The sequence below is a fragment of the Rhinolophus ferrumequinum genome, chromosome 17 (assembly GCF_004115265.2).
Source record: "Rhinolophus ferrumequinum isolate MPI-CBG mRhiFer1 chromosome 17, mRhiFer1_v1.p, whole genome shotgun sequence".
NCBI lineage: Eukaryota > Metazoa > Chordata > Mammalia > Chiroptera > Rhinolophidae > Rhinolophus > Rhinolophus ferrumequinum.
Genome location: NC_046300.1, coordinates 66,340,553 through 66,367,314, shown reverse-complemented (window position 1 = coordinate 66,367,314; position 26,762 = coordinate 66,340,553). Strand labels below are relative to the sequence as shown.

Genomic DNA, 26,762 nt, shown 5'->3' with positions numbered 1-26,762 from the left:
GAACGAGAGGATTTCAGGGATAAATATAAATCAAACTCTATACTTAAAATGAGCGAATTTTATTGTACCTCAATTTAAAGAAAGAACAAAAAAGTCAAAACATATAGTCTATAAACTATTTATTAATTCATGCTTTGAGGGCCAAATACTACTAGAATTTTGCAGCATTACCTCTTTTTTCGCATAACCTGAATGGGGTAGATGCTATCTGCTATGGAATGAATTGTGTCCCCCCCAAATCCACATGTTGCAGCCCTCACCCCAGATAGGATGGTATTTGGAGATGGGACCTTTAGGAGGAAGAGGGCCCTCACCAGGAACCCAACAATGCTGACACTGATCTCGGACTTCCAGCCTCCAGAACTACGAGAACATAAATTCCTGTTATTTAAGCCTCCCAGTGCTTGTTGTTTTGAATAGGCAGCTCAAGCCAACTAAGACACTGTTATAATCCCCACTTAACAGAAATGGAAATTGAGGCATGGAAAAGTTACTATTTTTTTGTCAAGCATATCTGGAATCTATTCAGACTTCTGATAATATTCTCTAATTACCCTCGAATAGCACCCCTGTCCTTCTTGTCAGCATATGTGGTTAGGAAGGGGTTCTTATCCCCTGCTCAGACATAAAGCTCAGGACTTGGCCTAAGATAATCAGCTCATTCCGATCCTCCAAGGACTGGCTCGGGGCTGTGCAACAGCCCTATGAGAGCCACTGAAGCAGCACAACTTCTAGTGGGACTTCCAGGACCGAGGCACTTTCTTGATGGACAGCAACATGGGAGGATGTAGGGCAGTAGCTATGGCACATTGCTTCCATGAGGGAAAAACCCATCTAGAATGGAGACAAGAGTCTGGAAGTAATCACAAAAGACTGAGAAGGAGAAAACAGGTTTGAGCCCCTGAATCAAATCAGAACTGAATGTAGTCTATGCTGGACTATTCAGTTACATATAGTTATAGAATTATTACTGGTAGTTATATTACCAGTAAATTCCCTTTATCGCTTAGCCCAAAGAGGTGTATTCAAGGTCACACAGCTAATATGTGCCAAGGAGCCTGGGTTCAGGCCCAGATACAATTCCAGTGCTCATTCTTTCAGCCATTTGCCTCTAGAAATGTAGAGAAGAAAGGATGTGGTGTAAAAAGATGGCAAGTTTGGAAGATTCTGCAGCATTGGGAAACTAGAGCAAGGACTTGGCATCAGCTCCATGTGTCTGAAGCCTGGCTCTGCCACTGTGGGCTTTGCCTGTGAAAAACTCCTCAGTCCCTTGGGAAGTCTGGTAGAAGCTACAAAGCAATTCATGGTTGTTCACTGCCTGTGCTAAACCTGGAGGCACGTGGAGGCCACACTGTGAACTGAGGATGACTACCACCAGTAACAGGCCTGGGGTAACTGTAAAAAGCCAGGACACCTGGAGGCCTGCTGCCACCTGTAGCTCCCTTAAGGTTCAGCCGCTGATAAAGATGTGTGGTGTGTGAGTTGGGTGAGGCAGGGTCTCAGGGAGTCACTGGAGTGAAAGGGTTGTGGTCACCAGGTTGATGTAGACTCTGGTTTGATGCCAGTGTTGAGCCTGGAGCAATTTAGCAAAAGTCTCAGAGCACGCTGAGGCCAGTCACTGCCAACATGTGGCCTGTGGACTCTGACAGTTTTCCAAGGAAGTGAGCAATGGGGGCAGGATTGGCTGCTCACGGAAAAAAGTACCTCTGGCGGTGCATGAGTTGGGTGGGGTAGGGTCTCAGCTGAGTCAGCAGGGCAGAGCTGCAGAGCTCACCAGGCCAATCAGATTCAGATTTGGCCTGTGGGGGTGGGCTCAACATAGGAAGGATGCTGCCTGCCTGCAGGCTGCACAGGAAGAGGACCACTTACCGGGAAAATGCCAACTGTCCTCCAGTCGACCCCCTGAAGCCACACACCTCAGTCTATCCCCCATATATGTCCGAGGCTCCCCAAGTGAGTCACCATCCCTCCGCTGGAGCCTAAGGTGAGTGCCTGTGAGTGAGTTAGTCTATATGTGTACCATTTAAGAAGACATCTGGGTTTCCTGCAGCCTTCTGTCCCACTCGAATGGTTGGAATCTTCACTATTTTTCACAGCCAGATATTATGGGGTCTCCTCTTCCTGGCCCCAGCATTCTGGGTTGGGGAGCCTGGTGTGGGGGGCTGGAGTCCCTTGCTCCTCTGGGGGGAACCTTCACAATTGAGATGTCCCTCAACCACCACAGGGAAGTTTGGGGCAAGTTCCAAGTCCTCACCCCTCAACCAGTCTCCATGTGGCTTCTTCTGTATATTTTTAGTTATAGGATTTCTGTTTGGTTAGACTTCAGATGGTTTTCCAGGTTGATTTTCTGATAATTTAGTTGTAATTTTTATGTGTTCAGGGAAGGATGCAGGCACAATGTTTATCTACTCCCCCAGCTTGGATCTCCTTCACTCTACCCATTTTTTAATTGGATTGTTTGTTTTTTTGTTATTGAGTTGTATAAGTTCTTTATATGTTTTGGATATTAACCCTTTATTGGAGGTGTGTTTGCAAATATCTTCTCCCATTCAGTTTGTTGCCTCTTTGTTATGTTTGCCCTGCAGAAGTTTTTTGGTTTGTTATAGTCCCATTCATTTATATTTGCTTTTGCTTTCATTGCCTTTGAGGTCAAATTCATAAAATCCTCTCAGAACCCAAGGTCCATAAGTTTAGTACCTGTGCTTTCTTCTATGCAATTTATTGTTTCAGGTCTTATGTTGATGTCTTTGATCCATTTTGAGTTAATTTTGGTACATGGTGACAGGCAGAAGACTAGTTTCATTCTTTTTCATGTGGCTTTCCAATTATCCCAGCACTATTTATCGACGAGGCTTTCTTTTCTCCATTATATGTTTTTGGCTCCATTGTTGAAAATTATCTGCCTATAAGTCTATACATGTGGGTTTCTTTCTGTGTTCTCAGTTCTGTTCCGTTGGTCTGTGTGTCTCTTTTTCTGCCAATACCATGCTGTTTTGATTGTCACTTTGTAGTATAAATTGAAGTCAAGGAGTGTGATACTTGTTCTTTCACTTCAGGATTTCTTTGGCTATTCAATTTTTTGTTTTGTTTTTTCATTCCATACAAATCTAATGACTTTTTTTGTTCTATTTCTTGAAAACCACCATTGGGATTTTGGTGGGGATTGCATTAAATCTGTATATTTCTTTGGGTAATATGGCCATTTTAACTATGTTGATTTTGCCAATCCATGAACATGGAATACCTTTCCATTTCTTTGTGTCTTCTTCAATTTCTTTTAATAATGTCTTGTAGTTTTCAGTGTATAGGTCCTTCACATCCTTTGTTAAATTTATTCCTAGGTATTTGATTCTCTTTATTGCAATTTCAAAAGGAATTTATTTCTTCATTTCCTTTTCTGAAATTTCATTGTTAATATATAGGAAAACAATGGATTTTTGTACATTGATCTTGTATCCTGCAACTTTACTGTATTTGCTTATTGTTTCTAATAGTTTTTTGGTGACATCTTTAGGGTTTTCTTTATAAACAATCATATCATCTGTATAAAGTGATGATTTAACTTTTTCATTCCCAATTTGGATGCATTTTATTTGCTTCTCTTGCCTGACTGCTTGGACTAGGACTTCCACTACTATGTTGCATAACAGCATTGACAGGAGGCATCCCTGTCTTGTTCCTGATTTTAGAGGAAAAGTTTTCAGTTTTTCACCATTAAGCATGGTATTAGCTGAGGGTTTGTCATATATGGCCTTTATTATGTTGAGGTACTTTCCTTCTATACCCATTTTATTAACTGTTTTAATCATAAATGGATGTTGTATCTGAAATGCTTTTTCTGCATCTATTGATACAATCATATGATTTTTATGTTTTATATTGTTTATGTGGTGTATCACACTGATTGATTTACATATGTTGAACCATCCTTGTGACCCTGGGATGAACCCCACTTGATCATAATGTATAATATTTTTAGTGTATTGTATTCAATTTGCTAGTATTTTGTTTAGGATTTTTGTATCTGTATTCATAAAAAATATTAGTCTGTAGTTTTTTTGTTTGTGTGTTATCCTTGCCAGGTTTTGGTATCAGGGTAATGTTGGCCTCATAAATTGAGTTAGGAAGTATTTCCTTTTCTTTAAATTTTTGGAAGAGTTTGAGGAGGACAGGTATTATATCGTCTTTGAATGTTTGGTAGAATTCACTAGTGAAGCCATCTGGTCCTGGACTTTTCCTTTTGGGGAGGTTTTCGATAATTGTTTCAGTTTCCTTGTTATTGATCGATGCGTTTTGATTTTCCAGTTCTTTGTTTTCTTTTTGGCTTAAAAAAATGTTTTTTATTGAGTTGAAATTCACATAACATAAAATGAACCATTAACCATTTGAAAGTGTACAGTTCAGTGAAAATGGCTTTTAAAACGTTTTGTTTTGTTTTTTAACTAGTTTCGGGTGTACAGAACAATGTAATAAACATTTATTATTTATATCTCCACAAAGTGATAACCCCTCCCCCAATCTACTACCCCTCTGACATCGCATACAGCCGTTACATGTCCACTGTCTCTATTCCTAATACTGTACTCCACTTCTTGTATGTGTGTGTGTGTGTGTGTGTGTGTGTGTGTGTGTGTATGTATATATAATTGTAGTTGACATTCATTATTTTCAGCTTCAGCTTCAGGTGTACAGTGCAGTGATCAGGCATCTACACCATCCCTGACGTGGTCTCCCTAATAAGACAAGTGTCCTTCGAATACCCTACAAAATCTTTACAACATTGTTGATTATGTTTCCCAAAATGACTCTCGTATCCCCGTGGCCATCTTGTGGTTACCCATTGTGCTTTCTAATCCCCTCACCTTCTCCCTCATCCCCACCCCCCTCATCTCACAACCCTTAGCTTTTCCTCTATATCTCTGAGGGTGTTTCTGATTGGTTCGTTCCTTTATTCTTTTCTTTAGATTCCACATATAAGTGAGATCATACGGTATTTGTCTTTGTCTGACTTATTTCACTTAGCATAATTTTCTCTAAGTCCATCCATATTGTTGCAAATGGTAAGATTTCATTCTTCTTTATGGCTGCGTAATACTCCATTGTATAAATGTACCACAGTTTCTTAATCCAGTCGTCTATCGATTGGCATTTTGGTGGTTTCTATGTCTTGGCTATTATGTACAATGCTGCAATTAACATAGGGGTGCATAAATTTTTGCGAATTAGAGTTTTGGATTTCTCCAGATAGATACCTAGGAGTGTAATTGCTGGATCATAAGGTAGTTCCATTTTCAGTTTTTTGAGATACTTCCATACTGTTTTCCATAGTGGTTGCACCAATCTGCAATCCCACCAACAGTGCACAAGGGTTCCTTTTTCTCCACATCCTTGCCAGCACTTCTTGTTTGTTGATTTATTGATGATAGCCATTTTGACTGGGGTGAGATGGTATCTCATTGTGGTTTTTATTTGCATTTCTCTGATGGTTAGTGAGGTTGAGCATTTTGTCATATGTCTATTTGCCATCCGTATGTCCTTTTTAGGAAAATATCTCTTCATGTCCTCTGCCCATTTTTTAATTGGGTTGTTTGTTTTGGAGTTGAGTTAAGTGAGTTTTTTTAAAATAAATTTTGGACATTAACCCCTTGTCGGATATATCATTGGCAAATATCTTCTCCCATTCAGTAGGATCTCTTTTTGTTTTATTGATGGTTTCCTTTGCTGTGAAAAAACTTTTTAGTTTGATGTAACCTCACATGTTTTCTCTTATTTCCCTTGCCCTAGGCAATATATCAGTAAAAATCTAACTCCAGGTAATGTCGGTAAACTTTCTTCCTGTATTTTCTTCTAGGAGTTTTATGCTTTCAGATCTTAAATACATTTAAGTCTTTAACTTAATCCGTTTTGAATTTATTCTTGTATATGATGTAAGGAGGTGGTCCAGCTGCATTTTTTTGTATGTGTCTGTCCAAGTTTCCCAGCACCATTTATTCAATAGACTGTCTTTACCCCGTCGTAAATTCTTGCTTCCATTGTCGTAGATTAAATGACCATATAGGCATGGATTTATTTCTGGGCTCTCTATTCTGTTCCATTGATGTATGTGTCTGTTTTTATGCCAATACCATGCCGTTCTGATTACTGTAGCCTTGTAGTATAATTTGATATCAGGTATCGTGATACTTCCCACTTTGTTCTTATTTCTCAAGATTGCCGCGGCTATCCGGGGTCTTTTATGGTTCCATATAAACTTTAGGGTTATATGTTTATTTCTGTGAAAAATGTCCTTGATAGTTTGATAGGAATTGCGTTGAATCTGTATATTGCCTTAGGCAATATGCACATTTTAACGATATTAATTCTTCCTATTCCTGAGTATGATATGTGTTTCCATCTATTTGTATCTTTTTTAATTTCTGTCTTCAGAGTCTTATAATTTTCTGAGTACAGATCTTTTACTTCTTTGGTTAAATTTATTCCTAGGTATCTTATACTCTTTGAAGCAATTGTAAATAGGATTGTTTTCTTAATTTCTCCTTCTGATATTTTATTATTGGTATATACAAATGCAACTGATTTCTGAATATTAATTTTGTATCCTGCTAATTTACTATATTCATTTATCAGTTCTAATAGTATTTTGGTGGAGTCTTTAGGGTTCTCTCTATATAGTATCATGTCATCTGCATATAATGACAATTTTACTTCCTCCTTACCAATTTGGATGCCTTTTATTTCTTTTTCTTGTCTGATTGCTGTGGCTAGAACTTCCAGAACTATGTTGAATAGAAATGGAGAAAGTGGGCAACCTTGCCTTGTTCCTGATCTTAGGGGGAATGGTTTTAGCTTTTCCCCATTGAGTATGATGTTAGCTGTGGGTTTATCATATATGGCCTTTATTATGTTGAGATATGGTCCCTCTATTCCCACTTTCTTAAGGGTTTTTATCATAAATGGCTGGATTTTGTCAAATATATCTATTGATATGATCATATGATTTTTATTTTTCATTTTGTTAATATGGTGTACCACATTAATTGATTTGTGGATGTTGAACCACCCTTGCATACCAGGGATGAATCCCACTTGATCATGGTGCATAATCTTTTTAATGTACCACTGAATTCTGTTTGCTAATATTTTGTTGAGGATTTTTGCATCTCTGTTCATTAGAGATATCGGCCTGTAGTTTTCTTTTTTTGTAATGTCTTTGTCTTTGGGATCAGGGTGATAGTGGCCTTGTAAAAAGTGTTTGGGCGCCTTCCCTCCTTCTGGATTTTTTGGAAAGAGCTTGAGGAGAATAGGTGATAATTCTTTTTTGAACGTTTTGTAAAATTCACCTGTAAAGCCATCTGGTCCAGGGCTTTTGTTTGTTGGGAGATTGTTGATTACTGATTCAATTTCCCTGGTAGTAATCAGTTTATTCACATTTTCCGCTTCTTCTTGAGTTAGCCTTGGAAGGTTGTACTCCTCTAGAAAATTGTCCATTTCTTCCAGATTGTCTAATTTGTTGGCATATAGTTGCTCATAGTAATTTCTTAAAATTTTTTGTATTTCTCTGGTGCCTGTTGTCACTTCTCTTTCATTTCTGATTTTATTAATTTGGGTCCTCTCTCTTTTTTTTGACGAGTCTGGCTAAAGTTTTGTTGATTTTGTCTTCTCTAAAAACCAGCAGTTGGATTCACTGATCTTTTGTATTTTTTTTTTTTGGTCTCTATTTCATTTATTTCCATTCTGATCTTTATTATTTCCTTCCTGTACTCCCTTTGGGCTTATTTTGCTGTTCTTTTTTCCAGACCCCTTAAGTGTGAGGATAAACTGTTGATTTGTGATTTTTCTTGTGTTTTAAGTAGGCCTTCATTGCTATGAATTTCTCTCTTAGGACTGCTTTTGCTGCATCCCATAGATTTTGGGTCATTGTGTTTTCATTTTTGTTTGTCTCAAAATATCTTTTGATTTCTTCCTTGATCTCATTTTTGACCCAATCATTATTTAGTAACATGTTATTCAACCTCCATGAATTGGTGTGTCTTTCAGTTTTTTCCTGTAGTTGATTTCTAATTTCATAACACTGTGGTCAGAGAAGACAATTGGTGTGATTTCAATTTTCTTAAATTTATCAAGACTTGTTTTGTGGCCTGACGTGGTCTATCTTGGAAAATGTTCGTGTGCTTGAGAAGAACATGTATTCTGCAGCTTTGGGGTGAAATGCTTTCAAAATATCGATTAAATCCAGCTGGTTCAATGTGTCATTTAAGACCGCTGTTTCCATATTTATTTTCTGTCTGGAAGACCTGTCCCTTGTTGCAGAGGTATGTTGAAGTCCCCTACTATGAGAGTGTTAGTGTTGATCTCTGTCTTTATGTCAGTCAATATCTGTTTTGTGTATTTAGGTGCTTCTATGTTGGGTGCATAGATGTTCACTAGGGTTATGTCCTCTTGTCGGATCTATCCCTTTATTATTATATAGTGCCCATCTTTGTCTTTTAATATATTCTTCATTTTTAAGTCTCTTTTGTCAGATATAAGTATTGCAACTCCAGCTTTTTTCTCATTGCCATTTGCATGATATATCTTACTCCAACCCTTCACTTTCAGCCTGTGTGTGTCTTTTGATCTGAGGTGAGTCTCTTGTATACAGCATATGTCTTCCTTTCTTATCCACTCAGCCACCCTATGTCTTTTGATTGGAACATTTAATCCATTTACATTAAAGTGATTATTGATAGGTACATAGTTGTTGCCATTTTGTTATTTGTAGTTAGATTGTTTTCATCATTCTTCTGCTTACAGAAGCCCTTTTAACATTTCCTGCAATGCTGGCTTGGTGGTAATGAATTCCTTTAGCGTATTCTTTTCTGGGAAGCTCTTTATCTCTCCTTCAATTTTAAATGATAGCCTTGCTGGACAAAGCAATCTAGGTTGTAGACCTTTGTTTCCCATCACTTTGAGTACCTCCTGCCACTCCCTTCTGGCCTGACATTTGATAGTCTCATAGGAATTCCATTGTATATAACCCACTGTCTTTCTCTTGCTGCTTTTAGGATTCTCTCTTTGTCTTTAACCATTGCCATTTTCACTATAATGTGTTTTGGTGTGGACCTGTTTGGGTTCATCCTGGTGTGGACTCTCTGCACTTCCTGGGCTTGTATGTAGGTTTCCTTCACCAGATCAGGGAAGTTTTCGGTCATTATTACTTCAAATATATTCTCGATCCCTTGATCCCTCTCTTCACCTTCTGATATTCCTATGATGAACATGTTGTTGCGCTTGATGTTATCCTAGAGGTCTCTTAAACCATTTTCTTTTTTTTAAAATTCTTTTTTGTTTTTGTTGTTCCACTTGGGTGATCTCTGCTAACTTGTCTTCTAAGTCACTGATTTGATCCTCTGCCTCATCTAACCTGCTGGTAATTCCTTCAAGTGTCTTCTTTATTTCAGTTATTGTATTCTTGAGTTCTAACTGGTTGTTCATTATGATTTCTCTGTCCTTCTTTATGTTGCCACTAAGCTCCTTAAACATTCTCATCATCAGTGTTCTGAACTCTGTCTCTGATAGGTTGGTTACCTCTGTTTCATTTGGTTCCAATTCTGGAGGTTTCTTCTGTTCTTTTATTTGGGACATGTTTCTTTGTTTCCCCATTCTGGCTGACTCTCTGTGTTTGCTTTGATGTCTTAGGTAGATCCCCTAGGGCTCTTGGTTTTTACTGGGTGATCTTATGTAGTATGTGTCCTTTATATTTGACTTGCACCACTTCCCTATTCTCCTGTGCATGTGCTCCACAGGTGACCCTTGTGTTGTGTATATTGTCCTGTTAAAGTTGAGCTTTAATTACTTTTGGCTTGTGAGTAGGTGGGATTGACTCCTAGGCTGACTAGTTGTGAGACTTGGCTCTGCCCACAGTGGATGATCTGCTGGTGAGAGTTGACCGCTCAATTGAGGCTTGGTCCCCATGGGCTCTTGTGCCTGTAGAGAATTCCCTCTGGGTGTGTCACTTGTAGGTCAAACCCGGTAATACTCTGGTTTGGTCTGGAGTTGGCCTCTGGGTGTGTTGAATCTTGTGTCTCTTGAGCTGGGCCCTGGTAGGGCAATTTCAGAACAAAGCAAATCACCAAGCACAACAATAACAACAACAAAGAAAAAGCCAAATACATTCACATGTAAAAACAACCAATAACCCACACTCAACACAGGCAAAAATATCAAAAATACAAAAACAAAAACAAACAAAAAAAGCAGTGCCAGTGTTGGCTTAAGCCCACCAAGTAATCTCCAGGTTGTCCTCTGCTGTACCAAAGAGTCCTCTGCGTCTTGTGCAGGCAAAGCCGGTCACCTGGTGCCACAGTGACCCTGGCACTGCAGTTCTAGATGAGTGGGGCTATGAGGTCTGGATGGTAGTATCTACAAAGTCAGTGCAGTTTCTGCTCTTGCCTGCATATATGGTCACTGAGAGTAACACAGCCAGCCCTGTGCCCAGGTCTCCTGAGTCTTAAGGCACTTCTTCTGTTGGGTGTGTGTGTGTGTGTGTGTGTGTGTGTGTGTGTGTGTGTGTGTGTGTATGTGGAGGGTGTGAGATTTCTGAATTGCTGAAAACCCAGATCTGCCTCTGCTACCTGCTGCTGGCTGCTGGGTGTGTCTCCGCAGTTGTAATTGCCCTGTCCTAGGCAGGCCAGAAAAGGTCGGGGCTGGGGATGCAGGAGTCTTCTCTCTCCCAGCCCAGCAGTGTCACACTCTGCCCAGCCTCTTCCCTGGGTTAGAGCTGCCTGCCGGGTCTTCCGAAATCCTGAGCGCTAGGGCTCCTCTGTAATCTGACACTACTCCTCAGTTCAGGGGCCAGTTTGAATCTCTGGGAGGGCGGGGGTAGGACTGGGAGAGTGGGGGAGGGGCCCAGTTATGAAGTTTACTTCCTTTGTCCAACCTAGGGCCCAGCTGGAGTTCTAAGCTGAGGTTACTGCCTCAAATGCTGGATATGCTGCTCTCTCGGTGGGAGAGATCAGGTGTGGGACGCAGGGAAAGAGGCCACCCCCTGGCTCTTGTGATCTCTGTTCTGTCCTGGGATCCCCTGCGTCTCCACAGCTGTGGATACTGTCCTTGTCTCCAGTCGGCTCCCTTCCCTCTCCCCTGCTCACCCAGTCTGCCCACCTTCAAGTAATCCTCATACGAGACTCATAGCTGTTCTGTGTGATGAGCAGAGAATCCTTTGATGTTCAGTTTGTGGTAATAGGTTATAGATGTTCAGTTTGTGGTAAGTTCTGGAGGAGTACTCAAGAAGACCACCTCACTGCCGCCATTCCTATGATGTCCTTTTCCAGTTCTTTGTGATTCAGCCTAGGAAGGCTATACAAGGTTAGACAATTAACTTCTCAAACTTTGTTGCAACGATGTTGCTAAACTTTTTTGATATGAGAGGGATTCTTTATTATGCATTTGTACCAACTGGCAAACAGTTAACCAAGTTTACTATTTGGAAGTACTGAAAAGGGTGTGTGAGAAAGTTAGACGACATGAACTTTTCATCAACAATTCATGGCTCTTGCATTACAAGAATGCACCAGCTCACAGGGCACTGTCTGTGAGGGAGTTTTTAGCCAGTAAACAAATAACTATATTGGAACACCCTCCCTACCCACCTGATGTGTCCCCCAATGATTTCTTTCTTTACCCAAAGATAAAGGAAATATTAAAAGGAAGATCCGTTGATGACATTCAGAACATCAAGTGTAATACGACAACAGCTCTGATGGCCATTCCAGAAAAAGAGTTCCAAAATTGCTTTGAAGGGTGGACTAGGCACTGGCATCGGTGCATAGCTTCCCAAAGGGAGGACTTCGAAGGTGACCATAGTGATATTCAGCAGTGAGGTATTTAGCACTTCTTCTAGGATGAGTTCAGGAACTTAATTGTCACACATCATATGTTTCTAAGAACTTGTCCATTTCTTCTAGGTTATTGACTTTGGTGGCATATAGTCCTTCATAGTATTCTTGGATGATCCTTTGTATTTCTGTGGTATCTGTGGTAACTTCTCCTCTTTCATTTCTGATTTTGTTTATTTGTGTCTTTTCACTTTAAAGAACAAGTTCTTTGTTGCATTAATTTTTCTATTGTCTTTTTATTCTCTATTTCATTTATTTCTGCTCTAAATTTTATTATTTCCTTCCTTCTACTGACTTTGGGTTTCATTTGTTCTTCTTTTTCTAGTTCTTTAAGATATAATGTTAGGTTGTTTATTAGGAATTTTTCTTGTTTCTTGAGATAGGCCTGTAATTATTTAAATTTCCCTGTTAATATTGTTTTTGCCATGTCCAAATAATTTTGATATAATGTATTTTTTCATTCTCATTTGTTTCTATGTATCTTTTGATCTCTCTTTTTATTTCTTTTTGACTGGGTCATTCTTTAATAGCATGTTGTTTAATCTCAATGTATTTGTGGTTTTTCTTGGTTTCTTTTTGCAGTTGATCTCCAATTTCAAAGCCTCGTGTTGGAGAATATGTTTGGTATGATTTCAGTCTTCTTAAATTTGCTGAAGCTAGTTTTGTGTTCCAACATATACCTTGGTAATGTTCCGTGTGCACTAGAAAAAAATGTATAGTCTGGTGTTCTAGGATAAAATGCTGTGAAATGTCAATTATGTCCAGTGGTCTAATGTGACATTTAAGGCTGATAGTTCCTGGTTGAATTTTGTTTGGATGATATAGCAATAGCTGTCAATGGCATATTTATGTCCCCTACTATAATTGTTTTTGTCAGTTTCTCCGTTTAGTTCTGTTAGTAGTTGCTTTATATATTATGGTGCTCCTTGATTGGGGGCATACATAAGCATTATGTCTTCTTATTGTATTGTCCCCTTTATCATTATGAAATGTCCATTTTTGTCTCTTGTTATGTTTTTTATCCTGAAGTCTGTTTCATCAGATATGGGTATGGCTACATCCAATTTTCTATGGATGCCATGAAAAAACTTTTTAGTTTGATGTAGTCCCATTGTTTATTTTTTCTGAACTCATCCTAGAAGAAGTGCTAAATACCTCCTTGCTTTGCCCAAGGAGACATATCCAAAAAAATGTTGGTAAGCGCAATGTCAAAGAGTTTCCTACCTATGTTTTCTTCTAGAAGTTTTATAGTTTCAGGCCTTACATTTAAGTCTTTAATTCATTTTGAGTTTATTTTTGTATGTGGTGTAAGAAAGTGGTCTAGTTTTATTTTCTTGCATGTATCTGTCCAGTTTTCCCAACACCACTTATTAAAGAGATTGTCTTTACCCCATTGTACATCCTTGACTCCATTTTCATACATTAATTGACCATGTAAGTGAGGATTTATTTCTGGGCTCTCTATTCTATTCCATTGAGCTATATATCTGTTTTGATGCCAGTGCTGTGCTGTTCTGATTATTGTAACATTGTAGTATATTTTGATATCAGGAAGCATGATATTTCCCACTTTGTTCTTTCTCAAAATTGTTTTGGCTATATAGGATCTTCTGTGGTTCCATATAAATTTTAGGTTCAGTTGTTCTAATTCTGAGAAGAATGTCATTGGTATTTTAATAGGAATTGCATTGAATTTATATATTGCTTTAGTAGTAAGGACATTTTAGCAATATTAATCCTTCCAATCCGTGAGCATGGCATTTCCTTCTGGTAGGGCTTTTTGAGTTCATTATAAATCTGCCTCTTGTAGTAGACATAGGCTCCTTGAGTGCCAGAACAGTGCCCAGCAGTGGCTAGTTCATAGCAGGTATTCTATATATAAGAATGAATGATTAGTCTCACAGTGATATGCCACTTGGCAGAGCAGACCTAGTGTTCCCACCTCCCCCCTGGGTGGTACTTAATGGGCATCCTTTAAATCCCCTTTCTGAGGATTTCTACTACAGATGCTCCTCGACTTACAATGGGGTTATGTCCCAATAAACCCATCATAATTTGAAAATATCATAAATTGAAAATGCATATAATACATCTAAACTTCCAAACATCAGAGCTTAGCCTAGCCTACCTTAAACATGCTCAGAATATTTGCCTTAGCCTGCAGCTGGGCAGAACCGTCGAACATAGTGAACACTGTGGAGTATCAGCTGTTTCAGCTCGTGACGCGTGGCCGACTAGGAGCTATGGTTTGCTGCCACCGCCGGACATCACGAGAGAGTATTGCACCACATGTCGCTGGCCCAGGGAAAGATCAAGATTCAAAATTCGAAATACATTTCCAATTGGATTCCTATCACTTTCGCACCATCATACAGTCGAAAGATCTTAAATTGAACCATTGTAAGTTAGACCATCTGTAATAGTAACCAAGCCTCCTTCAAAGGGACACAGTTGTTTTCTTTAAACATGCTAATATCTTCATTCTTACAGACTTTGGTGCTGGGGTATTTCTTTGGAACTACCTTGCAGTTTGCTGATCTGATTCATTGTAGATCGACTCTATGGTTTGATTTCCAGATTCCATCTTTCTTGTTTTTTGTTTCCAAGTTCTTTGGTGGGGCCGGATGAGTAGGTGTGACATTTGGCCTCCACAGAAGGAGCAATACATTATATTGACTAACATATGAGGTGGAGCTGCACAGACCAGTTGGAGTTCCCTCGATTCCCTAGCAGAGTGATTTTGGGAAAGTTATTTCGACTCCCCAAGCCTCAATTTTGTCATCTGTAAAATGCTGATAATGACGGTAAAGAACCTCCAGATTAGTGGGAAGATTCATTGAGATAATGCATGTAAAGCCTGAACACAATGTCTGATTCATAGTTAGAGCTCAGTAAGGAAAGGCTGTGTAGCGGAAATGCAATACCGCACCCATAGACCGTTAACCCCATGAGGCTAAGTGTTTCCGTGCTACCCACAGGCCTGGGCCCACATGAAGTTGATTCTACAAGTGATATTTATCAGTCTCCAGGAGCTTGTGAAGCAGTCGGTGGATGCTGTAACCACAAATGATGTGCTTTGCTTCCTATGGAGGTGGCTTCCTGGTGACTGTATCAGGGCCCAGCCCCTCCTGCCCAAACAGTGGGGCTTCCTGAGGGAAACAGTGGTCAGTTCATCAGGAATAGATTGCTGGCTTGGGGAATCCTGTTTACCACCGACAGCTTCTGTTAACACAGAGAGGGTAAACCTAGTGGATGGCTGTAGGAGCAGAGAGGCAGAAAAAGAAAGAAACCAAGGGAGTGAGAGAGGATGCAACACTATGCTCTCCTGGCAAGCTTAACACAACGAGAGTGTAGTCTGTAGGAAAAACAAGATTTACAAAGATAAGAAATGTGTGTGAAGTATAGAAAAAAGAAGAGAAAGAGAAAGTGAACTGGGAAGAGTGTGAAGAAGTAGAAAAGAAGAAAAGAAAGCAGAAATACAGGTAAATGGCACCTGAATCCAGAGGTTCTGTCCTAAAGACAACCAAAGCCTGAAAATGGAGTAAATAACAGAATCTGTAGGCATACATACCATTATTTCCCACTCTATGTCTATGGAAAATATCACTACTCTATCACAGCACTCTTTCAACTGAGCTCAAATGTAGCCTCAGAACCCTTCTTAGAGATCCAGGTTATCACTACGAATCCACTAGAATGGGGGCTTGTGTGGAAACCCTCTTCTGTCTGGGTTATAAGCTCGTGCCACACTTTTAGCTGGAAGACTTGAACCAGAAGAGCAGACCAAGGCAGAGAGTTCCCAGGAGCTGTAGGGAAGCGGCGTGAGGACTGGCACATTCCTGGCTGAGGGACAGGAAAGAACGGGGTCTTCACAGTCCCAGAGACCGAAGAGCTGTCTCCACCCCTGTTCCACTTATCAGACAGACCTATTTCTCTGACAGTACAGTAGAGAGATAAAGGGGCCAGACTGAAACCAGATCTTCAGAGTTGAATGTAGGAACTCTGTGAAGATGGAGCATAGGGGAGAAAAGGACTTGTTCTCGTCGTCCCCAGCAGTGTCTGGAAACAGTAGTTGCTAAATAACAAATTGTTAAATTGAGCAAGGAACGCTCAGGGGTACGTAAATTTATGGGAAAGAAATATTGATTCACCAATGATAGGAGCAATGTACCTTTTTTGGAGCATGCAATGGTCCTATGTATAACCTTAAAAATATGCAGAACTTTTGACCTAAAAATTCTATTTCTAGGAATTTATCCTGAGAAAATAGCCATGGATGTGTACCATAGTTTATTTCCAAGAATGTTAATTTCAGTGTTGTTTTTAACATTGCAGAAATGCTTGAAGCAACCTGAATGTTCAACAGCAGAGGATCAGTTAACAAATAGCAATATATTCAGGAGCTGGAGACTAAACTGTTTAATCTGAGGCTGTCTAGAAATATTTAATTATGTGACTGTATTTATGATCTATCACTAGTGACTAGAGAAAGCTATAAAAAGCAAGTGCTTTATGAAAAAAGTTAAATAGTTATGCACACTAAAAAGAACTGGAAGTATATAAGCCAAATGTTTTTAAAAAAAGTTTATTTGTAAGCCTTTTTTGGATAAAAGGTGGTGATTATTTTTTTCTTCTACTTTTCTATATTAAAAAAATGTTTCCACAATAGACAAATTCCTTTTATAATAATTAAAATGTTTAAAAGTGATTGATAAAGGCATAGATACTTGATCATTTTACACAAGATATGCACATATCCACATGTTGTATATGACTCCTTAGATATTGGAACTATTTGGGTTCCTTCATAAGAATGATAAGGAGACAGCTAATACTTAATGAACACGAACTGTAGTAAGTGCCAGGTGCTGTGTTAAGCTCTTTCCAGATTTGTCTCTTTTAGCCTCAGAGCAGCCCTGGGAGTGGGGTTCTGCTGCTATCCCTACTTTAGACATGAGGGAACAGAGGCACAGGCACGAGTTACCAAGGCCCCCCAGCTACTGGGGGGCAGGGGCAGGAGGCAAAGGTAGGAAGGCTGACTTCAGAACCCACACTTTCAACCTCCTGGCTACATTGCTTCCAGCCAAAGAAAAATCTTAGCCAGAAATTTTTGAAATTCTAGGATTGAACCAAGGGTATTAAGAAATCACATTAGCAATAATTTTGAGAGCCCGGAATTAAACTAGATTCACATTTTTGTCTATGTGTATGAGTTCTTGTCAGGACAAAAAAAAAAATGAGGGAATTACAGTGTCATGAAAACATTCCTTGGTATAATAAAGCCTTCCGTGCCTGTTTTCTGTTACCCACACTGACACGTTACAGCAGTAAAGCTATTTAGCAGCTTTTATTATAAAGGGAGATTTAGCAGCTCTTGTATGATGGCAGGGTGTGAAGGATGAGAGATTTCATGCAGAAAGCTCCTTGGTTTCATTGGCTCTTTTCTCGCTGCTGCAGGTACATCCTCAGAGTTGCCCACTACATTGGAGATCCATGTGGATAAATACATTTTCTTGTTCCTGAGCAGCATCTGCAGTTTCAATATCTCCGCTGAGCATTTTTGAGGAAATTGGATCTTATGGGTGGACAGATGGAGGAAAATCTCTGCCATCAAAGCTGATCCCTGTAATCGCTCATCTTTCTTTAAACAAACCCGAGCTGCCACTGATGGGGGAGACTGTTCTGGAAACTGGGGTTTCTTTAAACAAAAGTTAAGGATCAAGGGATACTCTTGACTCTTCCACCCATAGCTGTATTTGGGAACTGGGAAAAGTGTAGCTACAGACTTGCCAGAGCGAAGGGTTCATGGACCTAGAAGGGAGGAAGTGTGAAGGATAGAAAGAACAGGAGCTTCTTCATAGTTTTTTATATTAGTTCCAGGTGTACAAAACAACATAATGATTAGGCATTTACATCCCTCACAAAGTGATAATTCCCCCAAGTCTACTACCTGTCTGCTAACCTTTTCTGATGTCAGAGGGATTATTCATTACGAATTTGTACCAACTGGACAAACAGTTAACCAAGTTTACTCTTTGGAAGTGCTGAAAAGGCGGCTTGAAAAAGTTAGATGACCTGACCAACAATTCTTGGCTCTTGCATCACGACAATGCACCAGCTCACACGGCACTGTCTGGGAGGGAGTTTTTAGCCAGTAAACAAATAACTGTATTGGAACACCCTCCCTACTCCCCTGATCTGGCCCCCAGTGACTTCTTTCTTTACCCGAAGATAAAGGAAATATTGAAAGGAAGACATTTTGATAATATTCAGGACATCAAGGATAATACAATGAAAGTCCTGATGGCCATTCCAGAAAAAGAGTTCCAAAATTGCTTTGAAGGGTGGACTAGGCACTGGTATCAATAAATAGCTTCCCAAGGGGAGTTCTTTAAAGGTGACCAAAGTGATATTCAGCAATGAGGTAGGTAGCACTTTTTCTAGGATGAGTTCGCAAACTTAATTATCAGACCTCGTATATATTTAATTATGGTTGATATTCAATATTATTTTATATTAATTTCAGGTGTACAGCGCAGTGTTCAGGAATTTATATAATCTATGAAGTGATCCCCCATAAGTCCAGTACCCGTCTGATGCTTCCTCATGTTTTGACTCACTAGCCACATAACAAAGCATTTCACTTCCCCAGGTCTCAGTTTCTTTATTTATAAAATGCGAGAAATGTGTGCTTTCTAGGCTCCCCTCCTTTCTCCTTCCCTCCTTTCCCTTTCTTTCCTCTACGTCCTCCTCCTCCTCTTCTTTATATCTCTTTCTTTCTTTTAGGACTAAGTAAAACAGGATATGCACGTGTGTAAAATGTCCAACACAGAGGACATACACAGCAATAGCCAGTGAAGCAGTATATGTTCACAGTTATGGCTGAGGGCTCTGGAATCCAACACAGACAAATGTGGTAAATTAAAACGTTTTGATAGTCGTCCCATTGCGAGATGGAGTCTGTGTCTCCTGACCTGAATCCGGCCGGGCTCTCTGGCAGCTGTGAAGCAGTGCTGTGCCAGCTTGGGGACCCAGGCCTCAGGCAGCTTCCACTCTCCTCCTGGGAACTCTGCTAGCGCTGAGCTGCCATGTCCATGTGCAATTACCCTGAGACACCTGTGCTGGAGAAGTCACACCTGTCCTTCCAAGTGACAGTCCCAGCTGAGCTGCCCAGCTAAGATGCCAAGGCATCAGTCACACAAGAGAAGCCGTCTGGGATCCTCCAGATGAGCCCCTCCACCAGCCTGGTCAGTGCCACGTGGAGCAGATTGCTGCCCAAATGGTTGTTGTTTTAAGCCATTAAGTTTTGGGGTAACTTGTTCCACAGGAGTGGATAACTGGAGCACCAGCGTTCAAGGCCCTCCTTTACCACTTGTTACCAGGTGTTTGATCTTTATATATTACCTCTCCAAGCCTGTTTCCCACCTTTCCCTGGGGCTAGGGTTTGTCCCTGCCTGTAGGGTCTTAGTGAGGATCAAATGAGGTGACTCCAGCAAAGTGCTTGGACCAGTACCCCCTATATATCAGTTTTCAGAAATGCTATTACTGTCATTATTCCTTTCCCAGACTTTGTCAGCAGGGTAAGGATGAAGGGGCAAGAGGAAGAAAGTCCTCAGACATGTGCATTTGAGGGCATTGGGCCCTGGGCAGCTGTCTATTTTCCCGAATGAATAGAATTGTCTTACTAATACTTAATCCTGTTCTCAGGAGGGTGTTTAAAATTGGAACATTTATTTGATTTCTTCTGAAAGAGTTGCCCTAATGAAACCTTGTAGTTTGCAGGGGATTAAGAGGCTCTCCTCTCCTGTGCTAGAGTGAACACATGTGGGGCTGTTGGCACAGCCTCCTCCTTGTTTTTCTTCCTCTCTTTGCTCAATGCACTGTTCTTCAAGGGAAACAGTGACTACTGGTCTGGCTACAGAGGGCCCCTTGGCTGTTTGCCTGCATCTCCCGCCTCAGGCCCCGCCGTTTTGCTGGGCCTTCTTCCCACACTTGTCACTCCTGAGTCAGCCCACAGCTTGCTGTGGCTTCCTTGTCCTACTAACTGTAGCCTCAGAGACGGAAGGTGTCATGTCAGGCTGTCTTGCTGTGTGGTTTCAGAGGAGAAGTTGGGACCTGTGATATGCAGGTCTGGAGCTAAGGTAGAGGCAACAAGCAGATACTAGTGAAGAAATACCATGCGCACTGGAGTCATTAACGAGAGTTCAATGAGTATCCCTCAAGCACCCCCAAGTGCCAGACATCAAACTACTAAGCAATGAGCTAGAAATATTTAGGTCTGATGCTCAACCCCTCCACCCATAATTACCTGACATCCACCCAGCAGAATGGCTACAACAAAAGCAAGAGATACAAAGTCTTAATGGTGCAATGAAACAACTGGTGGTGGGAGTGTGAATGGGTCCAGCGACTTTGGAAAGCAGACGCGACTAGAGCTGAACATTTCACCCTGAATTACATACTGACAGAAATGTGTGCATATGGCACCAGAAGACACCTTCAAGAGTGCTCCATAGCCACACCATTTGTAAGAGCCACCACTGGCAACAACCCAGAAGTTCATCAACTGAGAACAGTACCCATGTACAGAGGATTATGCTGCAGTGAGAAAGAGCAACTACATGTTGCATGCGACAACATGAGTGACTCTCACAGGCATAAAGTCATAGGAAGGAAGCAATGGACAAAACAGTAAATACTGCATGGTTTCACTTACATGCATGTTCGAACCGGCAAAATTAGTTTACTGTGGAAGTCAGAGTGGCGGGAGCCACTGGGGATTAGGGAGTGGGAGTGCTCCTGGGGCAGGTGCTGACGTCTTGTGTCTGTGTTGAGGTGCTGGTTACATGGACATACTCACTTGGTGAAATCCTTCCCACTGGTTCCTTAGCATGTATTTTTCTGATGTATACTTTAGTAAAAGGTTAGAAAGACCTTAGCCAGCCTTGATAAAATTGTTTTGCCTCTTTAAGCTTGGTTTCCTTATCTATAAAATATGGATAATATATCTTTTGTCTTAGGCTATCGTTATGCTGAGATTTAATGAATGGAAACATTATGGTGAACCACCTAAAACACATTAAGTGCTTCATAAATGGTGGCTTATTTTATTGTTGTTATTTTTGTTACTAATAATTTCTTTTTCTTAGACTTAGATTTCTCTGAATGCCTATTTTTTGTTTGTTTGTTTGTTTTAATCTGGGAGAAAATATCACTATTCTTCAGCTGAGAAATAAATTAAAAAAAAAAAACACACAAAAAAACAACCATCCCTAATAAATGCCTTTCTGTGGGTTGAAATTATTTGTGATAGGTGTCAAGTCACTGCCGAAAATGAAAAATACCTCCCTCTTTTGAAAGTGCTCATATTCTTTCTATGATCCTCAAATCCCCTTTCCTAAGTGCATTCTGAGGGTGGAACTTTGGGGAGAGAAGGTCATACCACCTGGAAGAAATTTCTTCCCGTCCTTTCTCCACACATTTAGAGAGTGTGTTCGAGAGCAGATTTTCAATTGCTCAGGAGCTGAAAACATGTTGTGGTAAAGTTTATCCCTCTCTACCAGGATTTTCCTCGCTTCCAGGGGCTGTGTACTATGACAGGATTCCGTAGAGCTGGCCGAGCTCTTCCATGGTCTGCACGTGACCTTCAGGCCCTGGAGAAATGGCCCACTGTCATGCAGGGAGTCACGTGGGGTCTCTGGTCCTGCTCCCCACATAAGAACGCAGGATATGGTGAGACCAAAAAGGAACACCCACAGAGCCATAGATGGGGGAGTCATACCACTATAGTCTCACTGGCGGCATCCGCCTCTCTGCAATCCACGCTTGCCAGCCACCATCTCCTTGCTAGCCCCCATTTGCTGCTAGCGTAGCCACAGCAGTTATATTAGTGGCCAATGGCTCACTGGTTACAGCTGACGGCCAACTATCCACAGTTGATGGCCATCCAATCACAGTTGATGGCCATTTACTACCTGAGCCAACACCTTTCCACGTGAGGCTGAGAGTCTGGAAACTGCACCCCTGGCTCTGTCCCCACACCCATGCTTCGCTGCTGGGAGCAATATAAAGCTCTAGATATTACATTTCATCCACTTACAAAGTGTAATCCTGGAATTAGCCATTGGCGGCTGGCAAACAGACACAGCTGGTCACAGCTGAAAGAGGAGAAAGGCTATGAAAGGAGGCCGGGGATCTGGATCGTGGTAAGATCCAAAGGACCATCAGTTCAGGACCACAGTACTCTCTGTGTAAGCTCACACTGGTTCCAAGTGTTTTGCTCGCAGACCAGGCTGGGGGTTGGAGGTGGGGCAGCATTGCTGGGTCCAGGATAGAGATACTAAGTGTTCCGCTGAAAGCCTTGGGCAGAGGTGACTCCAACGTCTAGGCCAGTCTCCTGGGATTTAGTCACAGAGTGAGAGAGGGTGGATGCTTCTCTGCCCCATGGGATACCAGCCGTCTCTCCGCCTTAGAAGGATGCTGACTCAGGAGGCCTCATCTCAGTGGCCTCAAGAAATTGCTATGCCAGCTCCAGACCCTACCTCCCAACACAAGAGGGTGACAGACAGATTAGCACAGAAAGTACCTAGCTGTGTTTGTGAGGGCAAAGAGAAACCAGAATTCTTATATTTTAAGGGTGGCATTATGTTTCTGGAAGGCAATTTAATAGTATGAATTAACTCTTTAAAAAGTGTAGCCCTCTGACCTTAAGTATTTATCCGCAGGGGTTTTGACTAAAGTGCAAAGACATTTAGTGTTATTTCAGTTTACTAAGTATTTGATAAGTGACTGAGAATTGTGCTAGGCGTGCTGCTAAGACTTCACACACATTATCTCGTACACTGCTCAGGGCGACCTCTGAGATGCCTCTATCACTGTCCCCATTTTATAGACAGGAAACCAAGGCCTTCGGAGGTTCATTAGCTGCCCAGAGTCCAGAACTAATTGGTGGTAGAGCTGGGTTTGAAACGGATGCAACTGATTTGAGAGCATGAATTCATAACCGTTTCATTTCGGAGCTTTCAGCATTCCAGATGAGACTGACATTGAGCAAAACTGTACATGTACTTTGTTTCCGAAGGAAAAGTGCAGGCCCTGCGGGGACATGCCACTCTGCTGTTCCTGCAACAGCTGATCAGCCCAGCCAAAAGGAGTAACCTAAATGTCTGACAAGTAGGCTTTGGCAAAATAACATTATGTCCATACTTTGCAAAACTGAGCAACATTAAAATGAATGTCACCCGACTATGTTTATTGACATGACATAGCAAGATGTGCCTGTCACATTATTGAAGGGAAAAGGGTGATTGTGGTAAAAGAAAAATTCTGTGTGTGTGTGTGTGTGTGTGTGTGTGTGTGTGTGTGTAGGAATAGAAACAACCCATAACTAGTGTTTTCTCTGGGTTGGGGGATTATTTATAGTTTTTTTCTTTCTGCCTGTCTGACCTTTCTGATTTGGGGGGTAATTAGCATGTATTCCCTGTCTAATTGGAATAACAAGCTATTTCCAACAGGGGGAAATCGCTGCTGCCTCTCCAAATACACAAAAGGCTTGGTGGTCCTAAAGTGCCTTACTCCTTATTCCTTATTTCTTACAAAAGGGAACGGAGTCGCCTGCAGATGATGAGGGCTGGAGAAATGGCCCACTGTCATGCAGGGAGTCACGTGGGGTCTCTGGTCCTGCTCCCCACATAAGAACGCAGGATATGGTGAGGCCAAAAAGGAACACCCACGGAGCCATAGATGGGGGAGACATAGCACTATATTCTCGCTGGCGGCATCTGCCTCTCTGCAATCCGCGCTTGCCAGCCACCATCTTCTTGCTAGCCCCCAGTGTATCTGCAGAGTGGACAGTAATGTGTGGCTCACAGATCCTTTCATCTGAATCACCCAGGGCTCCTTGTTAAAAACAGCTTCCTGGGCTCTACCTGATACTAATAACAACACATTTATTGAGCACTTACTACATGCTGGCCACTGTTCTAAATACCTTACACTTATTAACTCAGTTTATCATCACAAACCCTGGGGTACTGGCGTAATCGTACCCACTTCCCTACTGAGAAAGCTGAGGCACAGAGAGGTTAACTGCAGCTCTAGGAAACAGTAGGCTGGCTGTGGAGGGGACTCCAGCCCTGGTGCTTGGTTCCAAGCCCAAACCCTCAGAATGTGGGGTCTCAGGAATCCAGGTTTTCCCCCGGTGCCCAGGTGATCCAAACGCACACTAAAGGGAACTACTTCTAATTTAAAGAATCTTTTCTCTCAGAACCATTTGCGTCGTTTTGGAAGAAACGGCTGATCCATTTACTTCATATCAGCCCTGAAAGGACTTTATCTCTCAAGGTCATTAGAATAAAAATGTCAACTAGAGATTCTTGGCTGTGGGTGAGTCATCAGAAATGAAAATGAGACGAGCTCTGACAACCCGCTAGCCCAACTGTCAGCCCCTTCCTCTGTTCTTTCCCATCTTTCAAACAAGTTCTTCAGAATCCCACTTCTCAAATGATAAAGGTTGGGCTGTTCTCTCTGAAGTTGGGAAGGGGGAGCGACGGTGTACACAGGGTCCACAGGCTGTCCTCTCTCTGGGGACTCTGAAACAGCCTTGGAAACACTGTCTGGAAAGCCAGGCATGGTAGAGGAGCCAAGGCCAACGTTGTCTAAGGGCACCCGGACTGACTCCCAGCAACTCCCAAGGACTGACCTGGTGCTGTTTCAGAGGTTGTCCTGATGTGTTAAGATGCCCACTGTTTCAATAGTGATTGCAAAGCTTGCTGTAGTTGTTGTGTTCAAGTACCAGCTTGGAGGTGCCCTAAGCTGGGTGACACAATTCTGGGGCCTGTTCACATCATGTGAACAGAGCTTGCTTCAGGAATTACTCATATGTTACAACGTGGATGGTGAAGCACCAAGAACCTGCCCAACCACGTCTGCTTTGGAATCAAGGTGAAGGTCCTGGGGCCAATGTAGGCCCCAAAGGAGCAAACCAGACAGCCTTGAGCAGTGAAAGGACAGCCCTTAAATGGAAGCCATGACCCTTCCACGTGGTCACATTCATCCAGTGCCTGATATGAAAGCTGCAGTGCTGGCCACAGATTGGGGCACTAGTGGGTGGTCAGCAAAGAAAGGAAACTGGAAGACTTGGTCCCTCTATTAGGGCTGAGAATGGGGCCGGTGGGCCGCTGTTGAGGGAAGTGGTGGGATCGCAGGTCCTGATGGGGTGGAGCCTACCTGTCAGCGTCATCACCAACAACCTCCTCCGCGGGCTCCCCAAGCCTCCGAGGTGGTTTAGTAAATCGGATTGTATTAAAATATGACCATGAAGTCAGACAGATTTTATTATTCTTATTTTGCATATTAGGAAACTGAGGCTCACAGTCCTTTTTAAGACCACATACCTAGGAAGAGACAGTGGCTCTGAGAAAAACCTAGAGATCTTCTCCCTTCCAAGTCAGTGAATGATGCCTGAGAACAAACATCCCCAGGCAGATTAGGAATGTGAGTGGTTTTTCCATCAGGGGAGGCGTGAGTGCCACATTTTCTGGAAAGCACCCCCACCCACAGCTCCTCTCAGCCACACTGAGGACTCGAAACTGCCTGGAAAGTCTTTACATCCCTCCTCTACCTCAAGACCTGATTTCACTGCTCTGATTCATGTGGGGAGTCAAGGAATTAAGAAAACACTCCTGAACACGGAAGAAATCAGTCTTTGTCCAGAACTAAAAGCTTTTACATGAGTGTGGGGGTAAAAATTTGATTTTTTTTTTTAACTTTACATGTGTCACTTTGTCTCATCCTTTTTTTTTTTTAATTTATTGGGGTGACAATTGTTAGTAAAATTACATAGATTTCAGGTGTACAATTCTGTATCACATCATCTATAAATTACATTGTGTGTTCACCACCCAGAGTCAGTTCTCCTTCCATCACCATATATTTGATCCCCCTTACCCTCATCTCCCACCCCCCAACCCCCTTACCCTCTGGTAACCACTAAATTACATGCCCCAGATTAATTTTCAAAACCCCATGGCCATCTTGTGGTTACTGATTGTTTTCTAATCCCCTCACCTTCCCCCTTACCCCCACCCCCCTGCCCATCTAGCAACCCTCAGTTTTTCCTCTTTGTCTCCAAAACTGTTTCTGATTAGTTCATTCACTTATTCTTTTCTTTAGATTCCGCATATAAGTGAGATCATATGGTACTTATCTTTCTCTGTCTGACTTATTTCACTTAACATAATGATCTCTAGGTCCATCCATGTTGTTTCAAATGGTAAGATTTCTTTCTTCTTTATGGCTGCGTAATACTCCATTGTATAAATGTACCACAGTTTCTTAATCCAGTCGTCTACCGATGGGCATTTCGGTTGTTTCCATGTCTTAGCTATTGTGTATAGTGCTGCAATAAACATAGGAGTGCATAAAGATTTTTGAATTGGAGTTTTGGATTTCTCCGGATAGATACCTAGGAGTGGAATTACTGGATCATAGGGTAGTTCCATTTTCAGATTTTTGAGATACCTCCATACTGTTTTCCATAGCGGCTGCACCAATCTGCAATCCCACCAACAGTGCACAAGCGTTCCCTTTTCTCCACATCCGCGCCAGCACTTGTTCTTTGTTGATTTATTGATGATAGCCATTTTGACTGGGGTGAGGTGGTATCTCATTGTGGTTTTTATTTGCATTTCTCTGATGGTTAGTGAGGTTGAGCATTTCTTCATATGTCTGTTTGCCATCTGTATGTCCTTTTTAGAAAAATGTCTCTTCAAGTCCTCTGCCCATTTTTTAATTGGGTCGTTTGTTTTTTTGGAGTTGAGTTGAGTGAGTTTTTTATAGATTTGTGATATTAATCCCTTATCAGATATATCATTGGCAAATATCTTT

General features: G+C 41.5%; 1 protein-coding gene across 2 annotated transcripts in view; it reads left to right on the top strand.

Annotated features, from left to right (window-relative positions):
• The window catches only part of SHQ1 (SHQ1, H/ACA ribonucleoprotein assembly factor), a 221,105-nt gene that overhangs the window by 183,383 nt on the left and 10,960 nt on the right, over positions 1-26,762 (top strand). Inside the window, exon 12 of one of the 2 annotated variants that reach the window (XM_033133194.1) lies at positions 17,334-17,817. The exons of the other annotated variant lie outside the window; for it this stretch is intronic. The gene's annotated coding sequence lies outside the window, so the exon portion shown is untranslated. Of the gene's footprint in view, positions 1-17,333; positions 17,818-26,762 lie in introns of those variants that run through there. 2 annotated transcript variants of the gene reach the window in all.